The following is a 26318-nucleotide window of genomic DNA, read 5'->3' on the forward strand; positions in this document are numbered from 1 at the left end:
TTTATGTACCTGTTAGCATGAAGCTTTAACAACCCATAATTAATATATTTTGAATAGGTATTGATCAACTTTGTTAGTTTTATTGAAGCATCATCAAAGATGTTGAACCCTTTAAATGGATAATTCTTCTATACTTCCGGACTAACAGGCTTCACTTTTTCTTTCTCTTTGAAAGCAGTTAATGGATTATCAACTATGATAATATGTTGTACAGTAGTAGATTCTATTGTGACATCCACCAGGAAATCTAAAATTATCAATACTAATCACAGAGATACAAAAAAAATGGAAAAAGATAACTCATCTGTTAAAGGAAATCAAATAGGTCTTCCTACTATTTTAATTTGTCCCAACAAATGACCCATATATTGCAATAGATAGGTCATCTGTTGGGACAAATAAAATAGTAGTAAGACCTATTTGATTTCCTCCAATAGATGAGACATCTATTACAACAACGAATGCATCTGATGCAATAGGTTAGTCATCTGTTGCAATATATGTCTATATCTGTTTGATAATTTTAAATAGATGTGTCATCTGTTTAAATAGATATAGAGTTTGTTGGTTTATTGGAACAGATAATAAATATTTACCTTTTTCAGCTCGTGCTGCTCTTCTCTTGTGGACCTTATACATTGCTCAAAAGTACAAGACAGAGGAGTTGCAATTTTTATCCTTTTTATGCTTGATAATGCCTTGGAAATTGCTTTATTTCTCCATATGTTTCTCCTTGTAGTCCTTACGTTTCCATACACAACATAAGCTAAGAGGGGCAAGATATCCAAAAGATTGACTACCCTCTCCAAAATATGTAGTATGCAAATTTAAATAAGGGGTATATTGACCACCAAAATCAGTAAAACAGTATGATCATAATCACACTAGTTTATTATTTCAAAAACCACAAGAGGAGCATTATTATCCCCAACAACAACACCATCACTACTACCGCTACCAACAGTTTCATCACCACCACCATCTCCAGTAGGACCATCAACAACAACAAGCCTACCCTCCAAAAATATTTTTCTTGTGATGGTTGTTGCTCCAACTAATTAATTTTTTATTCTATCAATTACTTTAGGGTATGATAAAGTTTGCACATATCGTAAAGTAAAAAAAAATGACATCTTCAACTCTCGATTGGTCGGAACAAGCCACAGATGCACAATCTAAAATAAATTAGTACATATATTAGAATTATGATTAAATTATTTAGATATAATCATTAATTAAAATAAAAACTGAATTAGAATTAGACTTACTACTTCCTCTGGGGGTTGAAAAGATCACGAAATTTTATTTTTTAGCACTTTTGTCCGACAACCATCTTAGGATTCTTGGACATGAAACTTCTTCTTGATAGTTCACTTGTTGTCTGAAATAGGAAATGAATTCAAATGCCCAAGACTATAAAATTACGCCAACAAATAAAAAGCATTATTTAATAAAAATAAATGAATTATAAAAAAAATATTTATCATGAAAGCCAACTAAAAGTCATATAAGTTGACTATCTTTGACGTTAATGGAGTCAACAAATATTTGACAGTTATTTTGAAGCGTTCATAAACCCAAGAATAGTTGTTAAATGCCTCAAGAACCTCGGAAAGCTTTATTAAACCAAGTGGTATGTTGTTGTTAATATCTCTCGCCCAAAGAATATTATATACAAACTAAACCAAACACAATGATTACTTGTGCTTCTTTTAAAGTCTTTTACCTTTTAACTCTTCTGCCAGATTTGTGTTTTTTGAAGCTTAGACCAACAAGGGACTACAAGTCATCACCATCACATGACTTGCCTTTGCTTTTTGATGTGTGGGGTGCTTTTTGGGGTTAGAATAGGTATAGGTTTAGAATGAGGATAACATTTTAGTGCAGTAACTATGGAAAACTCCTTCCAACCAAAATAAATTGGCATACCATAGTAATTTATCTATGACTCATTCATCTTATCTTTATTTTCATACATAAACCTATGCTTGAGAAGACCATACACCATGGTCATTTTTAAACAAGCATAGTTGTCCTCCGGTAAATCAAGATATTATCCAAAGCAGCTATCCCTGAAATAAGCATCTAATTTTTAGTCTCAAAAGTATTTTTCTAAAGGTATCAAAAGATTTTCCCATGGCTGAATTTACCATAAAATCACCAGCTAAATCTGTGGCACATCGCACTGCATTCTCAAAAGATGACTATCAATTCTAAAGGTTTTGACCAACTCTTCAGTAGAAGGGCTATTAGCATTTGGATCATCTCTTTTGAAACCTTCCTCTTTCTCGTGTTCATTTTCTTCTACTTCTAATTGAGATATTGCTTATACAGGAAGCTCATAGAGTGGTGGACATAGCCTAGATACTTCACTTATTCCTTTACTTGGACTTGATTTACTTTCTTTTCTTTTGGGAACCATATTACCTAAAAAAGAGGAAAATAGAAAAGATTATAATTTATTAATGGATCATTGAAAAAAAGGATAATAGTTAATCAAACAAGTACAACACAGTAAAATAACAGTTCCAACAGATCACTCACCTGTTGCAACATGTGAGTGATTTGTTGCAACAGATGAGTGATATGTTAGAAACAATAAAAATAGTTTCAATACTATTGTGATTTATTCCAACAGATTAGTTATCTGTCTCAACAAATGAGTAATCTGTTGGAAGAAATCAAATTGCCAATATGGTTTAGACCTCTTCCAGTAGATGGGTCATATGTTGCAACAGATAACCCATCTGTTGGAAGAAATCAAAGTCTTGAACATGTCTTCTGTTAGAATAATTGTTTGAATTTCATCCAACAGATGGTTCATCTATTGAAAAAAACAAACCAGTAGCAAAATTTATTTAATAGAATAACAGCAATATCACTATTTAGAAATACACCATTTTTACCAAGACAAACAACAACCCACAAACAATAAATTAACCCAGCACACCAATACAACACACACACTAGTTACATCAACATTAACCAACAATAATACCAAACACCTCTTTGTACAAGCACAAATAACAAAAAACTTCAAAATATAAAACAAACACCAACAAATCAAATCAATAGTTGTTTGTTAGATTTGGTCACAATAGATATCTCCGAAAAAAATTTAAAATTCAACTCTCGCTATTTTTACGCCAATTTTCGATAACAAGAACTACAGTAACAACAAAAAATTATATTTTACTCTGAAAAGAAAAGAGAAGAAATACCACAAATTAAGGTTTTATTGAGTCCACATTTCAAATTTAAGCAACAAACACTAAAATTGTTAACCCATACTAGAAGAGAAGTTAAATCAAGTTTCTTTTTTTCTTCATAACTAAAAAGCCCTAATGTTTCACCTGTGAAATTCAAAAAGGGACGATGAAGAACTCGAAGGTGTTGTCACTGGAGAATGCTGTCACGTTGATTTATAATTGAAAGTCGAAAAGAAATGTGAAACTATTTATCATTAAGGGTTGAAGTCGCTGGGGATTGAAGGGATAAATTCGTAGAACTGTTAGAGAAGAGAGACGGATGATTTGGAGAGGATAGGGGTATGGATTATTTTGTATTTTTTAAAAGATTAGAAATTTTTAAGAATATTAATTAAGTCCACAGTTAACTTAATCATGTTTTTTAATTATTTTGAGAGAGATCCCAAGAAAGCAATGAAAACAAGAGCTTCCAGTAAAAAGTATAAATATTGCACTTATATCTCAATTTGAACCAAAGAAGACAAAAGAATCTCTTGATAATAAAAGTTGGGTCAAGACAATGAAAGAGGGTCTTTAGGAATTCGACAAAAATAACATGTGGACACTGATTCCAAAGCCAAACACTTCTATAGTTGAAACTAAATGGGTTTCCAGAAATAAAATAAATGAATCAGGTGAGGTAATTTGAAATAAAGTTCATTTAGTCGCTCAAGGTTACTCATAACAAGAAGGAATTGACTATGATGAAACATTTACACTGATATCAAAGTTAAAATTGATTTGAATTTTACTTGTTTATGCTTCCCATAAAGGCTTTAAACTGTTTCAAATGGATGTCAAGAGTGTTTTCTTACATGGTGTTATTAAGGAGCAAGTGTTTGTAAAACAACTTCCTGATTTTGAAAATCTAAATTTTCTTACCATGTTTTAAAATTATCAAAAGCTCTCTATGGTTTAAAATAAATAGCTCGAGCTTGGTAGGATAGATTGAATAATTTTTTAATTGTTCATGATTCTATTAGAGGAAAAATTTGACACTACCTTATTTATTAAAAGAACCTTTTCTAGAAATCTCATTATTCAAATTTATATTGATGATAATATTTTTGAAAGTACCAATGTTGATCTATGTAAGAAATTTTTGAGTTAATGCAAAGTGAATTTGAAATGAGTATGATGGGGAAGTTAACATGCTTTTTGAGAATACAAATCCATCAATCAACTGAAGAAACTTTATTTCCTCTTAATTGATTGTACTTTTCTTTTAAGACTCAAAAGTCTTTTCGCCACCTATCACACGATTACCAAGCAAAGTAATCATGATACCCTTTCACTTCCTTCTTCCACTCTTTAAATCTTTCCACATCCTTTTATTTTTATCATTCATCTTCTCTCTCTCTTTATATTTATTTTTCTTGTTTCTTCTAGCATTCATTTCTTTCTACTCCATCTTCTCACCATAGAAAGAACCCAAAATCTTCCTCCTTAATCTTTCAAAAAAAGCTCTCACTTCAAAAGACAAGGCTAAGCTTCATTCCCTATTCCTCTTGACCTTGATGTGTCTGATCATAACATTTATCAAGCGTCTATTTATTTCTCTCAATCTCTATCGAGAAAAAGTCCTCTTGCTCTAGATGTTTAGAAATGTTCAACAAAAAAGGTAAAGTTTGAATTCAATAGTTCCTTGAATGTTAAGACTAATTTCTGAAGGTCCTCTAATGAAATCTTATTCCATTCCATGAAAGAACATTCTATTATTCATAGTAGACACATCGATCTCGATCTCTTGGAATTCCTTCATTGTCCTATTAAATGTCTTTTTAAATATAAGGCTAGGCAAATGTTTCTCATCCACTCCTAAGTTTGCTTATGAACCCCTCATTTTCCTTTTTTATACAAATCTCATTTTTTTGCTATGATGAATTGGAACCCCTTCTGATTAGAAAAGGGATTTTTCTTGATTGTGTTATGTTTGACTCTATTTTTGACATTAACTACTCAAGTTAATTTACTTTCTATAAAACTTCTTGCCCCACTTGATTTTGATATCACTTTTGAATTAGCAAAACATGTAATTGATTAGGACACTTCTGATTTACTGACCTCTACTCTAAGCGCCAAGTATTTGTCTTTTGAAAAGAATATTATTGCCTACATTATGGAAACTACTTTTCTTTCGCATGTAGATTTTATATACACTCTGACTCGAAGTGATACTTTTCTCACTTATTATCTTGTCTTAATGCAAGTTCAAACTCTCTTCCTATGATATCAATTGCATGATTAAGGCTACTATTGATCTTTCTAGTCTTCAGTATGGGCTTCTCACTACCTATATTCTGGAGGCTAATAATATTTCTCTTAGTGATGTTCCTTCTCTCCTTGTTAAGAAATGCTACAATTTTAAAGCAATTTTAATATGGATGATGTCCTTACTAATGGTGTTTGGATTCCTATGTCTGTTGTATGCTCTGGTGGTACTCCCTCTTCTCCAAATCAAGGTTCCCTCCTCCACCTATCCCAGTTCTTCCTTATTACCATTCTATATCTTTCATCAAAAGACCGTGATGGAGTAAAAATTGAAACCTCTTAAGGACCTCCTCTTGGAAACTCATTTTCAACTTGGTGGTATTAAGGATATTGGAAAAAAGACTAGTGCTGATGCAACTTGAATTCATGTGAAATTAGATACAGTGATCAAAGAAGCTGCAATGATAGTTGTCAAAATCTATACTATTATAGATGCTCTCTCCGCTCAAATTATTAATTAGTTCACAAACCTAAAGGATGCCACTGCTAACACATTGGCTTCTATCACTACTAGAAATTACCCCTATGGTAATGGTTCAAAAAGTGTTGCAATAAATACAAAAACCATTACCATAAAGCTACCACAACGGTTTGGCATACGTTGCATAGGTGAGCGTTGATGTATCGCAATGACTTTTTCAACGGTTACAACAACTGTTGCAATAGGTCTATCTATTGCATTGGTTACAACAAAACGTTGCAATATGTCTATCTATTTCAACGGTTACAACACCATTGCAATAGGTCTATCTATTGCGACAGTTATTTTAACTCCTATTGGGATGCTTCATATTATCTGTAGCAATGGTTAAGAACCGTTGCAATAGACTATACTACAACGAAAGGAAAGTGTTGCAATAATCCTACTATAATAATTTTTGAATATCTACTGCAACAGTTATTGGCCTTTTACAACAGTTTTTAACTATCTATTGCAATACTTTTTGACACCTATTGGAACGTTCTTTGGATCTTTTGCATCATTTTTGTGCTACCTATTGTAACTATTTTAATTAGCTATTGCAATGATTTTTTTTCACCTATTCCAACTACTTCCAATACCAATTGGCAGTTTAGATGAATATATTAGTATTTATATATATACACATCACAACAAAATCTTTCATTAATAATAATCCAAATTAAAATTTTATGCAACAAACTAGTAATCTTAATGTAAAAGCAAAATGTATAAAGTCAAATGATCATTAGTTTTCCCATATAGTATCAAGTTCGAGTGACGATAAGTTTCACTAAATTCAATATCAAAAAGATCTATATTAAAGCATCTATCAACAATTCAAAAATCTTCTCATGTAAGGTCAATTTCTTCATCACTTGTTTATTCATCTCCTTCTTTGTTTTGGACACCTATAAAAATAGAATAAATAAAGCTCAATTAAAATTTATGATACAAAAAGAGTAATTGTTAATCCTGAAAGGGATGATGTCATCGACATAGTGGAAAGTTCGTCCAAGAATAACTGACACTTTTTGAGGGTTGAAAGTGCAATAGTCAAGTACTTAAAGTACCCATTATGTGTGCATGACCTAGTTGAATGTGGATTATGCCATCATATCCAAACTCAATGTACCACAACGGATCATGAGATTCAATCGGAATGTGACGCGTATATAGCTATATATATTACAACAACCAAATCCATAAAGAGCATTAATGGATCAACAGGTATAGGTTCTAAAAAAAATCATAGAATGGATACGTAAAGGCTTATAGTAAACAAAGTAACTAACCGCGAAGAATATCATGGAGAGATCCATTTGGGGCATACTCATAAGCCAGCACACAAAGACCACCATCCACATAATAACCGAGTAACTCAACCATATTTTCATGCTTTAATCTTGATACCATGGAAAGCTAAAACAGTTACATCATAACCAATCAAGGTAAGTGGTTTATGTATAATAATATAAGGATAGTAAAAGGAGAACAACCTCGACCTGACCTGCGCTAAAAATTCTCGATCAATCTGCTTACTCGAGTCTTAACTTTTTAATAGCTGCAGCCCGCCCACTTTTCAGGACACCATGGTTAAAGAACTCTTCCATATGATCCCTCTTCTATCAAGGCTTTCGTACCAAAGTTGTCTGTGGTGTATTTTAACTCATCAACAGCTATAGAAGGAACAACAATGGGCTAAATGGTAACAGTCTGCATCTCCTTGTGCGCACTTTCTATTGCACGCTACCCTATATTGTAGCCAAAAAAAATTCCCAGTTAGTGAAGAGGAAAACCAAAAATAATATAGGTAAGTAAAGAACTAATAGAATCTCAGTAAATAAAATCAGGATGCTATTAAGAGAAAACATATCTATGGAGTAGGGGTAAAACCAAAGTAATAACTAAACACGACAACTTTCACCTGACTGTTTGTCAATTTACTAAGGTTAAATTGAACGAATGAGGTGAAAAAACATGTTTGCAAAGCAGGAATATCTTTCATACTGTATCATCACGAAGATACTAAATACAAACGTCATGATCTTTGAGCTTCCAAGATACTAGAAACTACTAATTTACGTACTTCTTGCCAACTCAACGGATAATAGACTATATATTAGTACTCTGTGGTTGAGATTGACCTTCATTCCAGGAGATACTTAGATTGAATCCCAATCCCCTCCTGCCCCTCCCTTACTGCTAAACTTATGATTCCTTAGAATTTGAAATATTAAAAAAGGAAAGTACAAGGAGAAAATTAACCTGCTGCATTGTTGACCATGAATGGTCTGTGATTAGTATTTTTTTGCATGTCATCATCGTCACAATAGCCTAAGCAGCCCATAGTTATCTTTCTGATGCCCCGCAAAATATTTTGGAAAATACTAGTCCAGAAGTTAAAAAACAAAACTTGGTGTTCCTAGAACAGTGGCATTTCAGCTATAATACGAAGTTCAAAAGGATTCTGAAACTAAGTCCTTTCCATATTAAAAATTTAGTCCAATGTCATCATTAATATCAAAAGGGAAATCAACATCTCATAATGAAATAAAAAGCCAACTGCATAGACTAGTCAAGACAAAAATGGAAGTTTTAAGGCATTGACCAAAATGAACCTTACATGCTATGGTCATCCTGTGATGACTGATGAGTATGCATCTCACTTGATATATGAAAAATCACAAATATGGTATTATAATTATGATGTAAGTCATTTAAACATGGGTGGTAAATGAGTGAGCATCGAGAGAGATACACCAAATCTTTCTTTAACATCACTGCTTCTTGATTTTGCCATAGATATATTTCTTTCTCTCTGTTCTACAGTAAATGGACACCATGTCATTGGATTTCACACATTATGGTTGCGGCATGGAATACTCACACTCATAATAGGCAATGAGCAAGGACAAAATTTTTGGTATCTGTGCCTTAGAAGACTTGAAAAGGGAGTCACTTGCACAAATGCATAACAAAGACAACTACTTTGAACCTTCAATTAGATATTCCAACATAGGAAAAATAGTAGAAAAAAACACATTGTCAAATTGTTTTTCATTTCCTCAAAGACCTTCTTTAAGTGACTTCAGTGCACATATACGTTCAACAAAAATAGTCCTTCCAGAATCTAAGTGATCCACCTCACATTTCACTAGTCCGGACAATCTAATAATAGCCCTCAAGAAAACCTTCTCAATATTTAGAAAATTAATCCAATAACCCTCAAATCAATACAAGAAACTGAAAGTCAACAATAACAACAACATATGTAGTGTATTACTCATCTCATAAGTGGGGTCTGAGGAGGATAGAGTATACATAGACCTTACCTCTACCTTAAGAGGTAGAGAGGTTATTTTCAATAGACTCTCAACTCAAAAGAAAATAGTTTGAAGGCAAAAAAATACAATAGAGATCATGTCAAAGCATTATGAAAAAAAAACACAAATACAAAAACATAATACGATAATTCAAGTGCTATAAAATAATAGATTAATCATAAAATTACTATCAAGAACAACATACGCAGTATAATATTAATCTCACATATGGGATTTGGGAGGGTAGAGCGTACGCAAACCTTACCACCACCTCGGGACCCTCAGCTCAAAAAAATTGTAAGTGGTCTCTCAGACATGCACAAACAAAGAGCTATAGCATTTAACAAAATAGAGTTATGAATCTTAATAATATTTTACCCTGTCTTTATTTCACAAAACTCATATGTTCCAGTTGGGAATTTGATTTTCATCTGGAAAAGAAAGGTTATTTCCTTCTCCTAGTCTTCTTTTCCCATGCATATAATCTTTTTAGCCTCAGTTTTGCACATTACTTTTTAGTTTTTATTACCCCTTATAGTTTGTTATTATTCGATTGAAGTTATCTCCTCTACTACATCCTCTAGATCATGTCAAGAATTTTGTGTTCAAACTTATTATAACTTAGAAGTCTAGCATGCTTTAACCAACTTAGTCCACTTGGATGTCTCAGTTACCATCAAATTACATATCCTCTGGGCATCGAAAGTGTGCTAGCATAATCATATCAAGGAAGAGAAATAATACTACCATAATCATATCAGGGAAGAGAAACAAAGTCCCTAAAGAAGTGCGATGAGTACACAGATTCTGAGTCACTCACTATTGTTTGGTCCAGCCAGGTTTTCTTCCCCTTCTCATTTCAAAAATCACTACCACCTTCAGCTTACCTAGTTAATGTAACATATTCATGTCATAAAGGAATCATAAGCAATCACACATTTTAACTAATTAAAGGTGGAATATGTTATGTCATATATCACGAGGACCAAAAATATATTGAACGTATAAATTATTATCATTTGTTTGCAGTGGACTTGGCAAACTTTTGTTATGGGTGTTTGTTTCCTCGTCTTCCTTCTAGCTACAAGAAAAATTGTAAGTTTTTTTTTATTTATGGATGAGAAAGTTGCCTCTTGATGTTCATATATCCTTATTAATCATTTTCTAACAAATGATCTGAATGTTCTTCCGCACAACAGAGTGCAAGGAGACCAAAACTCTTTTGGATTTCACCAGCAGCACCATTAGTATCAGTTATTATCTCGACTATCATAAGTTACCTAATTAAAAGTGAGACTCACGTAATCCAAACTGTGAGTACTATACATAATTTCTAATTTCATTTGTTTTTAAATTTAGATGTGTGAGTCTAAAGATTCTTTTGTTGCACAGATTGGACATCTGCCGAAGGGTGTAAAGGTTATCAACATGGAGCCTACAGAGCAACTTACGACAAATCCTACCATGAATAATATCCTAAATTATTCCATCTTTCATGAATATTGTTGCCAATAATGTTATGAATAGACAAGTACTCATTGTTAGTTTACATCTATTTAGCACAATATGAGCAAAAACAAGAAAATGCATTATCTACAACTTTAAACCCAAATTAAACTCATCCCCGAATATTCAATCAACAATCAAAGTGAAGGAGAAGAAAACTCCAAAATAGAAACTCATAAAATTAGGTTAAAATCATCAATTAGAAGAATTAGCTAACCTTAAAATCACCAAATTAAAAAAGAAAACCCCAAATTTTCTCAGAAATTAAAGTGAAATTGAAGTGGTTGTTGGAGTAGTGGAGGAGCTAAAGTTGGAGAAACTTCAAAATCGAGGTACAGTGGCCATACTTTCTGACTTCTTGAAATCGAGGTACGGTGGTAACAATGCCGGAGAAAAGACTTGGTCGGAGTAGTAGCAGTGGCGGTCTATGTTCTTATAACTCCTCCAGCAGTTAGAGAAAACCCTAATGCTGAAAATGTTCCCTCTAAATCGCCTGCAAATTACTCCAAACACTTCTAATTAAATACTTCTTCCTAACAAACTCCCTTTTGGGCACCGATTTACCATCGTCAGATAATAAATACTTGTACACAACCCAAAATCCTTTTTTCTTTCTATCTCTTTTAGGGTAATGAGTGTGAGCAACTGGATTTAATGCCTTAATAATAATGATTTTGTAATGAACTCTGCTATAACCGGCTTATTCTATGGTAACCTCCACTTCATCGCCGATGTTGAATGGGGGTTTGTAAGTTGGTGAATCCTATGTAGATGCATTCCCCCTTCCTAATTGTACTTTCTTCGTTATCATTCGGGGAATTTTTTTCTGGTAAAGTTGATAGTGCTAATGATTGCAGCTTTGGGGTAAAAGGACTTATGAAGTTATAGGGAATGGAAATAAGAAGAAGGGAAAAGGGAAGACCAAAACAGCGTGGGTGTATTCTGATTTCGGTTTAGATGGATTGTTATTGTATATGTAAAGGATTTATTTTTGGTGGAATAAATAAATAAAGTGTTGTAATAGGGTTTTTCCTAAAAAGTGTTGCCATAGTGACTCTATGGCAACGGTTTAGATAACCGTTGTAATAAAACACCCTATTGCAATGGCTATCAAACAATAACAACGGTTATAGCATCAAATTATTCTACTGGAATAATATTTTTTGCAACGCTTGAAACCGTTGCAATAAACCCTCTATAGCAACGTTTTTGGAATCGTTGCCAAAAGTTTTGTTGCAATAGGATTAATTTCCAGTAGTGTATTTCCATCATCTTTGATCATCCTCCTCCTCCGGCTGCTTAAATGTGTTTTGATTTACAAAAAGTGTTTAAACTATTTTGTTGTGTATCTAGGCATAAACCTATGAATGCTTTGCTTTTGTATTTATCTATTGTTGCGTGTTTTGGTATGTGTTTTTTTCTCTTTTTTGTTTGATGTCGAGGGGGGAGAACTATATATAGACTACGTAGGTACTAGTCAACTATTCAGGGGAGCTAACATGGAAAACAAGCAAACTGCCCAGGGAGAAGACTACATTACTTAATTATCATCATCCATTAAGAAGGGGAAAATTGATATTGCCTAATTTCAATGTATGATAACTTTGTATGGGACTAGGTAAAAAAAAGTCTCAACAAGGATGTTTTAATAAAGAAAAGAAGAATCAATCACATAAGTATAAATATTCGGCAAGGCTTTCACAAAGGGAAGAAATCAATACAATGAAATCAAGCAAATATCCAATCAATATATTTTGACAAAGGAAAGAAGACTTGTTGACCAACAAGAATCCCCTTCTTAAGGAAATGATCTCAGGTTCATTAATTGAAAGAACTCTTATTAAATAGTCAAACATTATTCTTAGAAATATTTCACATCTCATTTTCAAGGATTAGATCTCTTGAGTTGCTTTCTTAGATTGAATCGATCAAATGGTTAGTAACTTAGCCTCCCTATTTAAAGAATCAATAAATAAATAAATAAATAAATAAATAAATATATATATATATATATATAAAGAGAAAGTTAATTCATCCTATGTGGCATGCTTTAGAGGTCTTTATTCCTAATTATCTTTATTCTCATTTTTTAAAAAATTTTATTCAAGTTAATCCATAATATATTAACTAAATAAGTTGCTCCCAAAATAAATGCATTAAAACCCATAAATCAATACTCAAGCTGATCCCATTCGACAAATCAATGCTTATCGCTATGACTTTTCAATATTTTTTCATACAATTTTTTATCAAGTGTTGCTCAAATGGATTTAATGTGCATTAATTTTTTACTAATTATATTAATTTATGCATTTTCATATTCTATATTTTGTACTATCTATAAATTGGAAGTGAACCTTTTTTTTTATATTGTAGCTTACTTAGTTTGTTTTATTTTTAGTTGAATTTTTTAGAGTGATATATTTTTTTTTTTATTTCAGAGTTGGTTATTTGTAGAATATGGTATGTGATAAAATCTAACCAAAACATCAAATTGATCAATCTAGATATGATTTCATGGCAAAAAGGTATTGTAATTTGCTTTGTTTATTATGCTTTTGAGTGACTTGTTAGAATGACATATTCTCCTTTTGTTTCAGAGTTGATTGCTTTAAAAGTATGGTATGTATAAAATCTAACAAAAATATCAAATTGATCAATCTGGGTACGATTTCATTAATAAAAAGGTATTTAATTACAAATTTTGTTTTTGTTGTATATGAATGGAAAGTGAATCTTTTTTCATATAGCTTGATTAATCTGTTTACTTTTAATTGAAATTTTTAGTACAACATATTCTTTTCTTTCAGAATATATATAAATTTATAAAGGAAAAATACGACATTGCTGATGTGGCATGGCTCAATAACAAGAAATGAATTTATCTATGGTCATTTTTTTTTAATTTTCTTTGCATTTTAAATTAACAAAATTTTTAATTAAATACTAAATGTAAAAGAGAACATCCTCAAGGGATATAACATATGAGTCACTTTGAAATGTTAAATATGGTCATTTGTTTGTAAACATTAATGGATAAAGCATGTACCTTTTCCCTAACTCTTAGACTTCTCTTTCATTTACTCTTTTGTATTTCATATTTATTTAAAAATTTCTTTGACTTTTCCATTCCGATTTTAGTGATGACAGAAAATGGATAAATATGCTAAGAGTAATTTAGATTAAATTCTTATAGATAGTATATGATAAGATTTACATGTTACATTTGAAATTTTTGAAGTCTATGTATTTTTTTTCTCCAAATTTATTGTGTGAAATAGACTTGAGTTTCATTTTGTTGATTTTTATAGGTGAAATAAAAACAATAATGAATAGTTAGAGGAGAAAGAAAAAATGAAGAGCTGCTTCAACAATGAGAGTAGCATCTTCTTTATCTTAATTTATTTATCTGATTTTAACTTGACATAAAATTTAAAAAATTTAAAAAAATATTAATTTAATAGAGAGCTACCGTGGCGTATTTTTATTCAAATTTTAAGAAAGAATAAAAGGTGTTCAATAGAGAAAATTTTCTAATTTAATGTCTTTGTGGTTGTTTTTTTGATGTAGTTAATGGAGGAAATGAAAAAAATTGAAGAAGAGTATTGATGGAGAATTGATTTGAGGTTGTTAATGGAGAAATTTGAATGTTGTTGATGTTTTGAAAAGAAAGACTACAAAGTGTCTATTTTTGAATTTGTTTTAAAAAAATTCTATTATGTTTTAAATATATTATTAGTGTTTTTTTTTTTACAAATATATGTATTTTTTTCTTTAAATAAATATTTTTAAAAAATTAAATAGACAAAAAAATGAATTATAAACGTGCCCAATAACATTTATTTATACGCGAGCAGTTAAGGAGAGATTTTAATATACTTTAAAAATATTAAGAAAATAAATAAATAAAATTTAAATTTAAATTTAAATATTAAAATAAATTAAGCGGATAAATTCAAAAAAATTATATCTTTCTCTAAATATTTAATGTCAATCAAATCACTTTAAATCTTGATTCCACTTTAAATCTTGATTCCATCTCTATATTTGTGGTGGTTGAGCTTCCAAGAGGATGATCACTTGATCACTCTTTGTCAACAATTTACTGTATATACAAAAAATGTACTAAGTATGAACAAAGCATGTAGGTCATATATTACTTTTTAATTTGTACGTATATATCAGTTCTTGGACAACCTTAGCAAAAATTTTGACCTCGCCGCTGAATTTCTTTTATTTTTTAAATAAGAAAGGAAATGAAGATGGTGGAGGAAAGTGAGAAGACGTTTGATCCACAAGAAGTAATTGAGGAATTTGAGGAGTTAAGCAAAGATGCTGGTAGAATTCAAGAAGAGACCTTACAAAAGATTCTTGAAGAGAATGGAAGGACGGAATATTTGCAGCAGTGGAGTCTAAATGGGAAAACAGACCAAGTGTCTTTCAAGAATTGTGTTCCCATTGTCACTCACAAGGATTTGGAACCTTACATTCATAGAATTGCTGATGGTGATCTTACTCCTATTCTTACTGGAAAGACCATTAACACTATTTCCTTGAGGTATTCTTTTACAATTTGCATATACTTACGTCGTTGTATGTATTTTGTATGTCCTTTTATGTCCAGTGACACGTTGAACATGCAAACAACATAACGCCTGAAAATTGAAATATAAAATACTTCTAGGTATTTATTACCGGGATCTTAAAAAGATAGCAGTGTGCTTTGTACTCTTCAAGTTTTCAATTTGAATTTCTAACAAAAATCAACTCAAATCTTCACCGGAGCTCCTCAAAATTGACATATAAACTCCGAATGATATTCCTAGTCGTTTGCAGCAACACCTGATCCAAACAAACAACAAATTGAAAACCTCAATTTTGAATCCAAAACTTCCAAACTTTTTAATTGTTGTGAATGGAGTTTTTCTCGACTTTAGTGTGCTTGGTGAGAAAGAGAAAACACGACAAAGATTAGAGCCTGAACCGGGGATGACCGAAGCCTGATCTTATACATTTGCTATAATTGGTAAAGTGTTGTTATGTTTTGTAATTAAATAAAACGACCATAAAGAATGGTAGTTAAGTCTTAAAGTAGCTTACCCATGTTATGTTCCATCTAAAGCTTCTTCTTCTGTAAGTCCTGATTGTTACAAATTAGGGGTGTCAAATAGACGGGTGAGTGAGCTGGATTATTAAATGGATTGGTCATTAACCCGTCGTCCAAACTGAGCACGACAAGGTATTATTTGCAACAAGGAGTGGGACAGATCTAAATGAAAAATAATTATGTCGTTCTGGCGGTCTCAACTTGAGATTGAAGCATAATTACTATCTTCATCTCTTATATTATGAAAACAGAAAATTAAATAGAAATATGATTTTTTCTTTCTTCAATTATTTTTATTGAAGAAGGGTGTGGGTGGGTGGGGGAAGGGTGTCAAATTGGTATTTTTAGAAAAAGATGAAGAAAATTTGATAGATGATGATTGATTGCAGTTCTGGTACAACTCAAGGAAAGCCAAAATTTGTACCTTCCAATGAAGAATTGATGGAATCCACCATGCAGATATTCAAGACATCTTTTGCCTTTAGGAATATGTAATGTAGTATCCTGTTTACCTTATTTTGCTTTGTCTTCTTTCTATAAAAGTACTACTGTATCTTTGTAGAACTTTAAAAATGTACTACTTTTGAAGAATCTGACACGTATGTGTCAACATTTTCAAGAGTTCGGCCAATATAGCTCTCTCTGATATTGGAAAAATGGGGGGTTCTACTCTTGTCTTTCCTTCTAAAGTCATTGCATATCATTAATAGGTAGTTGGTCATTGCCACTTTTTCAAATCTGCAGCATTTTTGGCTGCTGGCTTTTGTTTTATTTGTGGAAAAGTTAGTCCAATTGAGAAAGACATCATGAGTTGTTTATTTCCTTATCATGAATTCTTTTCTTCTAATGAGTGTCTTTTACTTTTTTCTCTTAGTTCCATTGAATGGAACCTTCTTGTGGAAGTGTTCGAGTTCACATGGTGACAAATGCGGGGCTACATCCCAATGTTCGTCACGTTTCACCTATGTTGCTGTTTCTCAAAAATATTGCCGTGACAGATGTCCGATCCTCCAGAAATGTTTTACTTTTGGAGGACTCGATACATAGTTGTTGATATTTTTGAAGAGTCTGAGCAACATAGCATTTCATCTCTCAAAAAGAAAGCATTTCTTTTATCTTTATATTTTGAGACCCACCTTAAAATACAATATGAGGTAAGTTGGCTAAAATTAGTGACTTTAGCCCCTTTAAAAAAACTGAGTCATTAACCCCTTTCTTGCTCATGTTACGTCGAGGTACTGTAGGATGAAAAGGAATAGAGCCTGATCCAATTTATCATAATGGATTAGTTAATATGTCAGTTAACAATACTATGAAATGGGGGAACATCATTGGCTTATCAAATTTTTTATATGGAGATGTATGTTATTTTGCAGAGAATTCCCCGCTGTAAATGGGAAAGCCTTGCAGCTCATTTATGGAAGCAAGCAGTTCAAGACGAAGGGAGGTTTGGCAGCTGGAACGGCCACTACAAACGTGTACCAAAATTCACAATTCAAGAAGTCAATGAAAGCTATGCAGACCCCGTGTTGTAGCCCCGATGAAGTGATATTCGGCCCTGATTTCCATCAATCGTTGTATTGTCATCTTTTGTGTGGCCTCATTTTCATAACGAGGTTCAAGTTGTCTTCTCTACATTTCTTGATAAATTCTTCAGCTTTTACAAGTTCTTCTTCTTCTAATAGAATTTCTGGAGGTTGTGCATCAGTAATATCTTCAGTATTTGTTTCGGTACTATTCATTGATATATCTGAATTTTGCTCAACAGTTTGCAGCAATTTATCCCTGACCTCGGATAAATATTCCTCGATCATTTGCATTTTATTGCCGCCATGTGCAGATAGTCTTCGAGAAACATAGTTAAGACTTTTTTCTTCGATCAAAATTGATTTTTTGGGAGCTTTTTCATATTCAGCAATTTTCTTGACTATTTCCTCCCGTTGATCATGACCATAGGGGAGTTTAGTTTCTGGATCTTTCCGAAGTAATTTGTCCCAAAAATTACAATAAAATGTTCGGTATAAAGCAGGAATTTGTTGAGCATCATAACCTATTTCGATGGACCAACGATGGATCCAAGGAATAGAGAATTCTATATAGAAATACATTTGATCGATAGTATCGATTTTACAAATATGTTCTGAAAGATATAATTCTGTTAAGAAAGGAGAGGACTTTTTCCATGAGGAATATAAAGAAGAATATTCCGGAGGTAATATTTTGATCGTAGGTCCATGCTGAGACCACCATTGGATGAACCAATTTGGGATGGGTTTTTCGAATACTTTAGCACAAATTTTTATGAACCAAGTGTGTTTGTGCTTATAATTATTATAATATAAAACATGAGAAAAGGCTTTAATATAATCCCAATAAGTAAAATTGGCAAGGGTTTGGCCCATTGGCATAGAACGTTGAGTCATTGATGAAATCCCCCATTCTTCAATAGGAATAAGTTTTTTAATTACCATTTTGGAGTATCCATGAACTCCGGGAGTAGTTTCCCCTAGGGGACTGTGATCAAAAGTTGCACTGAAAGTTTGGACTAATATGTGTTCATAATAAGTCCGTGTTTTGTAGGATTCACCAGTAAAATATACATTGGCAGTAAGGTAATTTTTGAGTAGTCGCCATGCTTCTTCAGAATTTTCTTGCCCGGGAATATGCTGATTTTCAAGATATAATATAAGTTCTCTGGCATCCAGTTTTTCATATGAGGGCTTATCTTCAGAATTTTCTTGAACTATGGAGGCAAAAGAATCTGCAGTTTTTTGTTGATCTGATAAATAGGATTGCAGTTGTTTGTATAATGGATGATTTTCAGGAATGTCTTCTAAATGAACAGAAGAGCCAATATTCAGAGTTTTTGATGAAGATGATACATCTCCATGAATTTTTGAATTGATCAAAGTTCTATTCCCTTGTTGTAAATGGGAAAATTAGAACTTGCAGAGCTATATGCAGAATTTTGTCGGTCAAAATATGAAGGGTTTGTTCTTCCACCTCGATATGAAGAATGTTGATTCCTTCCACCTCGACCTCTACCTTTGGCGATTTGCCAAGGAGGATCCATACTGCATTATTTCAAAAATTGGATCAAGAGTTGGATCAGCATACCATGACATATATTCGACGAGATCTTCATAAAATGTATCTTTTGTAATAAGATCGTCAATAACTTTCCGTAATATGAGCATGTGTAAATCCATATTCAGAGGAACTGCCTTTATAAAGGTGAGTAAGAACTTTTCAGAGAAGAAGTGTAGAAAGAGTTTCATGATATCTGTAAACATTAATCACTTAAGTCAAATGTCAAACCAATAGATTTCGTTGTCAATGAATTCATTGTGATTTTCAAATTCTTCTGCTATTAAACGATGAATTAGAGTTTCTAAGATCAGAAAATGAATATCTTCATTCAAAGGAATGCATTTGATAATAGTTATTATAATTTTTTCAGAGAGGAAATATGTGTAAAAACTCATAAAAGATATTCTCTAGATAAAAAATCAGGCAGAGAATTTTCACTACCCCTTTTATACTGTATTTCATAATCAAACGGGGCTAATTGAGCTTGCCACCTTGCAAATATTAATTTAGAAGCATCATGTTTGAAGTCTTTATTAAACATAAATTTAACTGATTGAGCATCAGTACGAATTATAAATTTTTGGTTATACAAATCATCCTGGAATTTTAAAACACATTTAACAATAGTTAGCATTTCATGAGCTACCGTGGCGTATTTTTTCTGACTTTCTGTCCATTTACCAGAATAAAATCGAATCAAACATTCCGTCTTTGTATGGGGATTAACTTGTTTAAGTATTCCGCCATAGCCGATATTTGAAGCGTCAGTTTCAACAATTTTTAACCAGTTAGGGTTTGCAAGAGAAGTACAAGGAAGGGTTTGAACTCTATTTTTTATTAATTTTACTAAATCAGTGTGTGCTTGAGTCCAAGGAGTCTTATGATCCTTTTTTAGTCTATCATATAAAGGGGCTAAGTCTCTAGACAAATTCTTGTAAAAAGGGGAAATATAGTTAAGACTACCGAGGAATCTTTGAAGCTGTTTTTTATCAGTAATAACATCAGAGAATTTTTTAGCAAATTCTAGAACTCGTTGTATAGGTTCAATAGAACCTTGAGAAATATTATGTCCTAAAAATCTAATGTTTGTTTGAAATAAACTTATCTTAGGTTTAGAGATAACTAAACCGTTTTGAATAATTATTTGTTTAAACGTCTGTAAATGTTTAAAATGAGATTCGAGGGTTTTTGAAAATACTAAGATATCATCAATATAGACAATGATAAAGTCCATATAGGGGTTAAAAATATCATTCATAATCTTTTGAAATTCGGAAGGAGCATTTTTCAAACCAAATGGCATGACATTCCATTCATACTGTCCGAAAGGAACATTAAAAGCAGTTCTATAACTATGATGTTTATCAATTTGAATTTGCCAATATCCAGATTTTAAATCAAATTTAGAAAATATATTAGCATCATATAATCTGAAAAGTAAGTCCCTTTTATTCGGTATAGGGTATCGAATCCATTTTAAAACTTTATTCAGAGGTTTATAGTTTATAACTAGTCGAGGTATCCCTCATTCTTTTTCAGCAGCATTATTGACATAAAAAGCTGTACAAGACCAAGGAGATTTTGAGGGTTTTATAAGACCCTTTTGAAGAAGATTATCAATTTCTGTTTTACAGAATTCTACTAATTCTGTATTCATTTGACAAGGTCGGGATTTTGTAGGAATCTTATCTTCACTGAAGTCATCTTCATAAGGAAGAGAAACAATATGCTTCTTTCGATTTCAGAAAGCATTTGGATGATCCGCGCAAATATCCAGAATCAATTGATTAGAAATCATTTTTATTTTTTCTTGAACCTTTACTGATTTTAAAGTATCCAAGATGTTAATACTCATTAATTCTAATTGTAAGAAATTGAGCTGATTTTGTTTCATATTGATAAGGGCATTAATATCTCTGGTTACTGGCTGAGTAACAAAAGGATAAGAAATTTGTTTATCATTGTACGTAGCCTTAAAACCATTTGCATCAATAGGAGTATAAGGATAAATAGCATTTATAAAAGGTGTTCCTAAAATAATAGGAGGATAAAGCTGATTTTTTACTAAAAAGAAAAAATGTGGAATGCAAACTTTGTCTCGGCAGATATGAGTATTTGGTAATTTATAATTAATATCAAGAGCATGACCAGATGCAGATTTTATTATATGAGTGGTTTTTTCAAAATATCTAGTTGGGATTAATCCTTCTTGAATACAACTAACATCAGCACCACTATCAATCATAGCTATATTAGTAACCGAAAATTCTTTATTTATCAAAATAGTGCAGTTTATATACCACTTATGAGCCGTAACAATTTGCATCATTCCCAAGAAATAATCTTTTTTCAAATCTTCAGCTGGACTGAATTTAACAACTTCAGAATTTTCAGAGTTTTCAAAATCTTTTTCTTTTCCTTTTGAAATGAAAGATACTTCGGGAACATCAATAATCTTTTCTTCAATTTTTAAAATTCTATGATCTGAAATCATCTGGTTTTGCTTTAGAGAAATAATTTCCCTTTTCAATTGCTCAACTTCGATTTTTAAATCATGAAAGGTGGTATTTCTAGCAGGGATTTTATTCAAAGCAAGACGTCTATTTACTTCAGCTAAGGAATAAGATAAGGGATGAATCTCTTACAGAAAAACACCAACCTCTACATATGAAGTCGTCATCAGCTATAATAACCTATAGGAATAGCATACAGTTACATAACTATGTGAATTCAAGAAAAAAAGTATATTCCTTTTCATTTAATTTTTTTTTTTTTTGAAGAGAGAGTCCAGCTTCTAAACTTCTCTCAATTTTATATCAATTTTTTATTTTAAATAATTAAAAGATAGTACATATACACTACTCCTACAAATTCCAAAATTACAACATTTTTTATTATAAATATTCTGAAAATCTATGAAAAAAATAATATTCTAATAACAGTATTACGTAAAAATGAAATAAGATATATAGTAAGCATATATACATATTAAATGAATTAGTAGTTAATATGAAAATAGAGTTTGACTCAAAATTATTCAAGTTTGCCGATTGTTAACTATAACGTTGGCTCCAGGGCAAAATTAAACAAAATAAGTGTTGGGAACAACAATAATAATAGTTGAATATTAAATAAATATTACTGAGATATTTTTTAAGAGGTATATTAATTATACTTGAATCGTGCTAGTCACTATCTTAAGAAACTATTTCAATAGTGTGAATGTTTTTTCAGGATTAAACAAATACTTTCCTAATTAATTAGAGGATACAGGAATCAACAAAATTATTAATGCAAATCTCAACAAGTTAAATTATAGGTTTACTAAAATGATAACTAAATTATTAAAGAGAAAAATTACAGAGGAAATTTTGAATGTTAAGGATTTCTGTAAGGATTGAAAGAGTATTTATAGGTAAGACTTAACTTCTCAAGTACATCTCTTGATGACTTCCAAAGTAAGTTTTCTCAATCATATCTCTTGATGGTTTCTTGAGTAAGCCTTCTCAAGTATATCTCCGGATGGCTTTCAGAGTAAACTTTCTCAAGTATATCTCATGATAACTTCTAGAGTAAGCTTTCTCAAGTTTATCTTTTGATGGCTTCTAAAATACATTTAAAGATATGGTTTTTTCCAATACACTTCAAATGTAAATTATTTTGAAATAACTAAATAATTTTTTGACAATCCCCACATTATTTCAAAATAATTTATAGAAAAGGAATTTTAACTTGCTGGATTTGCATGGACAAAATGCAGTAGGTTTAGTGTCTTCTGGACTATGAACTAAGCTTAGACCAATAAAATATAACTTACAGAATTATCAGTGAAATATAATATTTCTATGAACCGAATAATTCTTTTTGTAAGTCAGAGATTTTATTAATCACATTTTAACCGTAACTTTGTTGTTCAACGCGGTTTTGCGCCAATAGGCCATGTGTATGCCTGGTATTCATGAGAGCTCTAGAGACTAAGGCCAAAAGTCTCATAGGAACGGTCTCATTCCACTTCTCATATAGGTGAATTCATCAAGTGTACACTGCTTTAAATATATCATCCATAAAGATTATGAATTCATTAAGAGTTAATAACTTATCCCTCCATTTTAGTAGCAATTCAAGCACTCTCAATAAGTGTGCAGAGTCAATATCGACTTGTTATTACCCATATGAACCTACTTCATGGGATCTTTAATTACATAGGTTGAGTTACCATCTCTATTGACAATCAAATTGGCCATAACCCCATCTCTTTTGATGTTTGAAGAATTAATTTTCTTCCCAAGGGTTTAGTCAGTGAATTGGCTGAATTTAGTTCTGACTTCACATAATTAATGAAAATTATTCCATCTTTCAGCAACTGCTTAATAACACCATGCCTCAATTTCATCTGTCTGCTCTTACGAGTGTAAGATTTATTCTTCGCAATAGCAATTGCGGCTTGACAATCACAGTGTATATACACAGGAGACATCAGATCATCCTTATTTAAAGGGATATTAGACAACATATCATCCTTTTTTAAAGGGCTACGAGGCAATAGATCATCTTTTACATGTGCCACCATATTTACTTGAGAAATAACAGCGGTAATTATTTCATTTCCTTCAGCTAAATTAACTTTCGGAGGATTTCTCATTTCTTTGTTATTTCTTATTCTGTGTCTACATTGAGTAGCATAATGACCTGGTTTTTCATAAATAAAACGTGCCCTTTTTTTCTTAAAATTCAGATTATTAGGCTTATAACCATGAGACTTATTATCATACCTTCTGTTGTTGCTGTGTTGACCTTGTACCAAATTTACTTTAAGCGCAGCCTGTTTAGCTTTGAATGACTCCTTCATGTTGGTATCTTTAATTAAAATATGAGTTATTATTTCCTCAATAGTAAAATTTATCTGCTTGTGTTTTAAATTATTTTTATAGTCATTCCATGATTCGGACAATTTTTCAATCAGCACTCCAGCAATAAATTTTTTTGGTAAAGTGATGTCCTCAGCCTTCAAATCTTCTAAAAGTTTTTGATATTCATTTATTTGAATTTTTATTTCTTTCACATCACTCATTTGCCAGTTATAAAATTTTCCCACCTCAAACTTTTGTTTGGTAGCATCTTCAGCCGTAAACTTCTTGATTAAAGCTTCTCAAATGACTTTTGCTTCTTTTGCAACTGCAATACACATCAAATAGTTCATTAGAAACTATTTGTAAAATAGTATGGTGACATATCTTATTGGCGTATTGCCATGATTTCAAATTTTGCTATCATCATCTGCACCAGGTTGTGTTTGAGACAAAGCATATGCAACACCATGAACATCAAATAGTAAAAAAATTCGTTCTTGCCACCTTTTAAAGTTTTCACTAGCAAATATTTCAATATTTGAGACATCAGGAAAGGGCTTAGCATATGGTAGAACAAGTGGAACAGAAGTATTAGGAGTTGCTTCGGTAGCAGAAGTATCAGAAGTAGAATTATTTGTCATAGTTTCTTAGGTTGTTAGGGAACAACAATAATAATAGTTGAATATTAAATAAATATTACTGAAATATTTTTTTAAGAGATATATTAATTATACTTGAGTCGTGCTAGGCATTGTCCTAAGAAACTATTTCAGCAGTGTGAAATATTTCCCAAGATTAAACAAGCACTTCCCTAATTAATTAGAGAATATAGGAATCAACAAAATTATTAATACAAATTCCAGCAAATTAAACTACAGCAAATTAAACTATAGATTTACTAAAATGATAACTAAATTATTAAAGAGAAAAATTACAGAGGAAATTTTGAATGTTAAGGATTTCTGTAAGAATTGAAGGAGTATTTATAGGTAAGACTTAACTTTTCAAGTACACCTCTTAATAGCTTTCAAAGTAAGTTTTCTCAAGTATATCTCTTGATGGCTTTTTAAGTAAGTTTTCTCAAGTATATCTCCTCATGACTTTCAGAGTAAGTTTTTTTAAGTATATCTCTTGATAACTTCTAGAGTAAGCTTTCTCAAGTTCATCTTTTGGTGACTTCTAAAATATATTTAAAGATATGACTTTTTTCAATATACTTCAAATGTAAATTATTTTAAAATAACTAAATAATTTTCCTGTAATAAGTTTCAAAAGGAAAAGATGTTGGGAAAAGAGGAAATTGGAAGAAATAGAAAAGGAAAATGAACAAGAAATTAATGGCAAATTTCTAAAATAGGGAATTAGAAAATTTGCAAAAGCAAATATATATATGTAGGTAATTAATTTCTATACAGGACTTTCACTAATGAATTTGTATACATGACTTTCACAGTACGAGAAGAAGAATTCCGATGATAAACACCCTTTATTTGTAATTTTAAGATTACGGTTAGGGGTTGATTGATACGAGATATAATGATATTAATTTTTGAATTAATTTAAAAGAAGAGCTTATTCTATATTTAATTGAGACAAAATGCATGAGATAATTTATCCCCAAATTAATTATCATACAAATATAGTGTATTTTATATTCCTTCTTGAGTTTGAGATAACTAATCTCAAGATAGCTAATTTTAAAATTAATAATTTAAAAATAACCTATTTGCTAATTAAACTACCCCTTAGAGTTTTTTTCTTTCCTTTTTGGTTTCTCATCCAGTGTCTGATGCCCGTACTGAAATCTCAACTAATACAAATCATGCGTTATAGAACCCAATAAGATGACAACGCTCCCCTTAAAATTATCAAAAAAGCAAAATAAGTAAAAGCTCCCAAAAGGAGAAAAAATTAAAAATACCTGTAATCAAACCAGCTAGAAGTGAAGGCGGCAAAAATATGTCAGCCTGGATTCAGTGTAGCAGTCAGCCATAGAAACACACACATTATATATGAAAAAAAGGATAGTGCTAAATGGCCACAATTTTTTTGTCACAATTTGATCATAATTGTGAAAAGACTTAGATAACCTTGTGAATCTTTTCTTAAATAAATTTCTTCCAAATTTTCTTAATCAATGCAATAACTTTTTCTATTTCCCAAATTTATTGAACAACTAAAATTGATTTATATAAGAATGATTAATAAATTTAAGGTACATATATTATGTATTAAGAAAATATTATTTAAATTATATTTAAATATATAGTATAATAAACGGCTATTATTATTATACAAGAAACAATAATAATGCATAATACTAATAATTCCCAAAGTTACACAATTAGCCGTTTAAGCCGTTTATATAGTATAAGCCGTTTATATAGTATAAGCCGTTTATTATAAATTGATTTTCTAATACTAAATTTATTAGGATAAAATTTATAGTATAAATTAATA

At 31.3% G+C, this 26318-nt stretch overlaps 1 long non-coding RNA gene and 1 pseudogene across 3 annotated transcripts; one reads left to right on the forward strand and one right to left on the reverse strand.

The window, feature by feature from the left end:
• Nucleotides 1-6690: 6690 nt before the first annotated feature.
• LOC124898929 lies at nucleotides 6691-11843 on the reverse strand. Of its 3 annotated transcripts, none has more exons than XR_007055932.1 (4): nucleotides 11029-11843; nucleotides 10053-10192; nucleotides 7275-7733; nucleotides 6691-6890 (listed from the first exon to the last, which is right to left on the reverse strand). It is a non-coding gene; the product is annotated as an uncharacterized LOC124898929 (long non-coding RNA). The 3 variants fall into 3 exon arrangements; XR_007055931.1 differs by having other exon boundaries at nucleotides 10126-10192; nucleotides 11029-11840; XR_007055930.1 differs by lacking the exon at nucleotides 10053-10192 and having other exon boundaries at nucleotides 11029-11834.
• Nucleotides 11844-14862: 3019 nt separating this feature from the next.
• LOC107866049 lies at nucleotides 14863-17600 on the forward strand (annotated as a pseudogene).
• The last annotated feature ends 8718 nt before the right edge of the window (nucleotides 17601-26318 follow it).

The sequence above is a fragment of the Capsicum annuum genome, chromosome 5 (assembly GCF_002878395.1).
Source record: "Capsicum annuum cultivar UCD-10X-F1 chromosome 5, UCD10Xv1.1, whole genome shotgun sequence".
Classification (NCBI taxonomy): domain Eukaryota; kingdom Viridiplantae; phylum Streptophyta; class Magnoliopsida; order Solanales; family Solanaceae; genus Capsicum; species Capsicum annuum.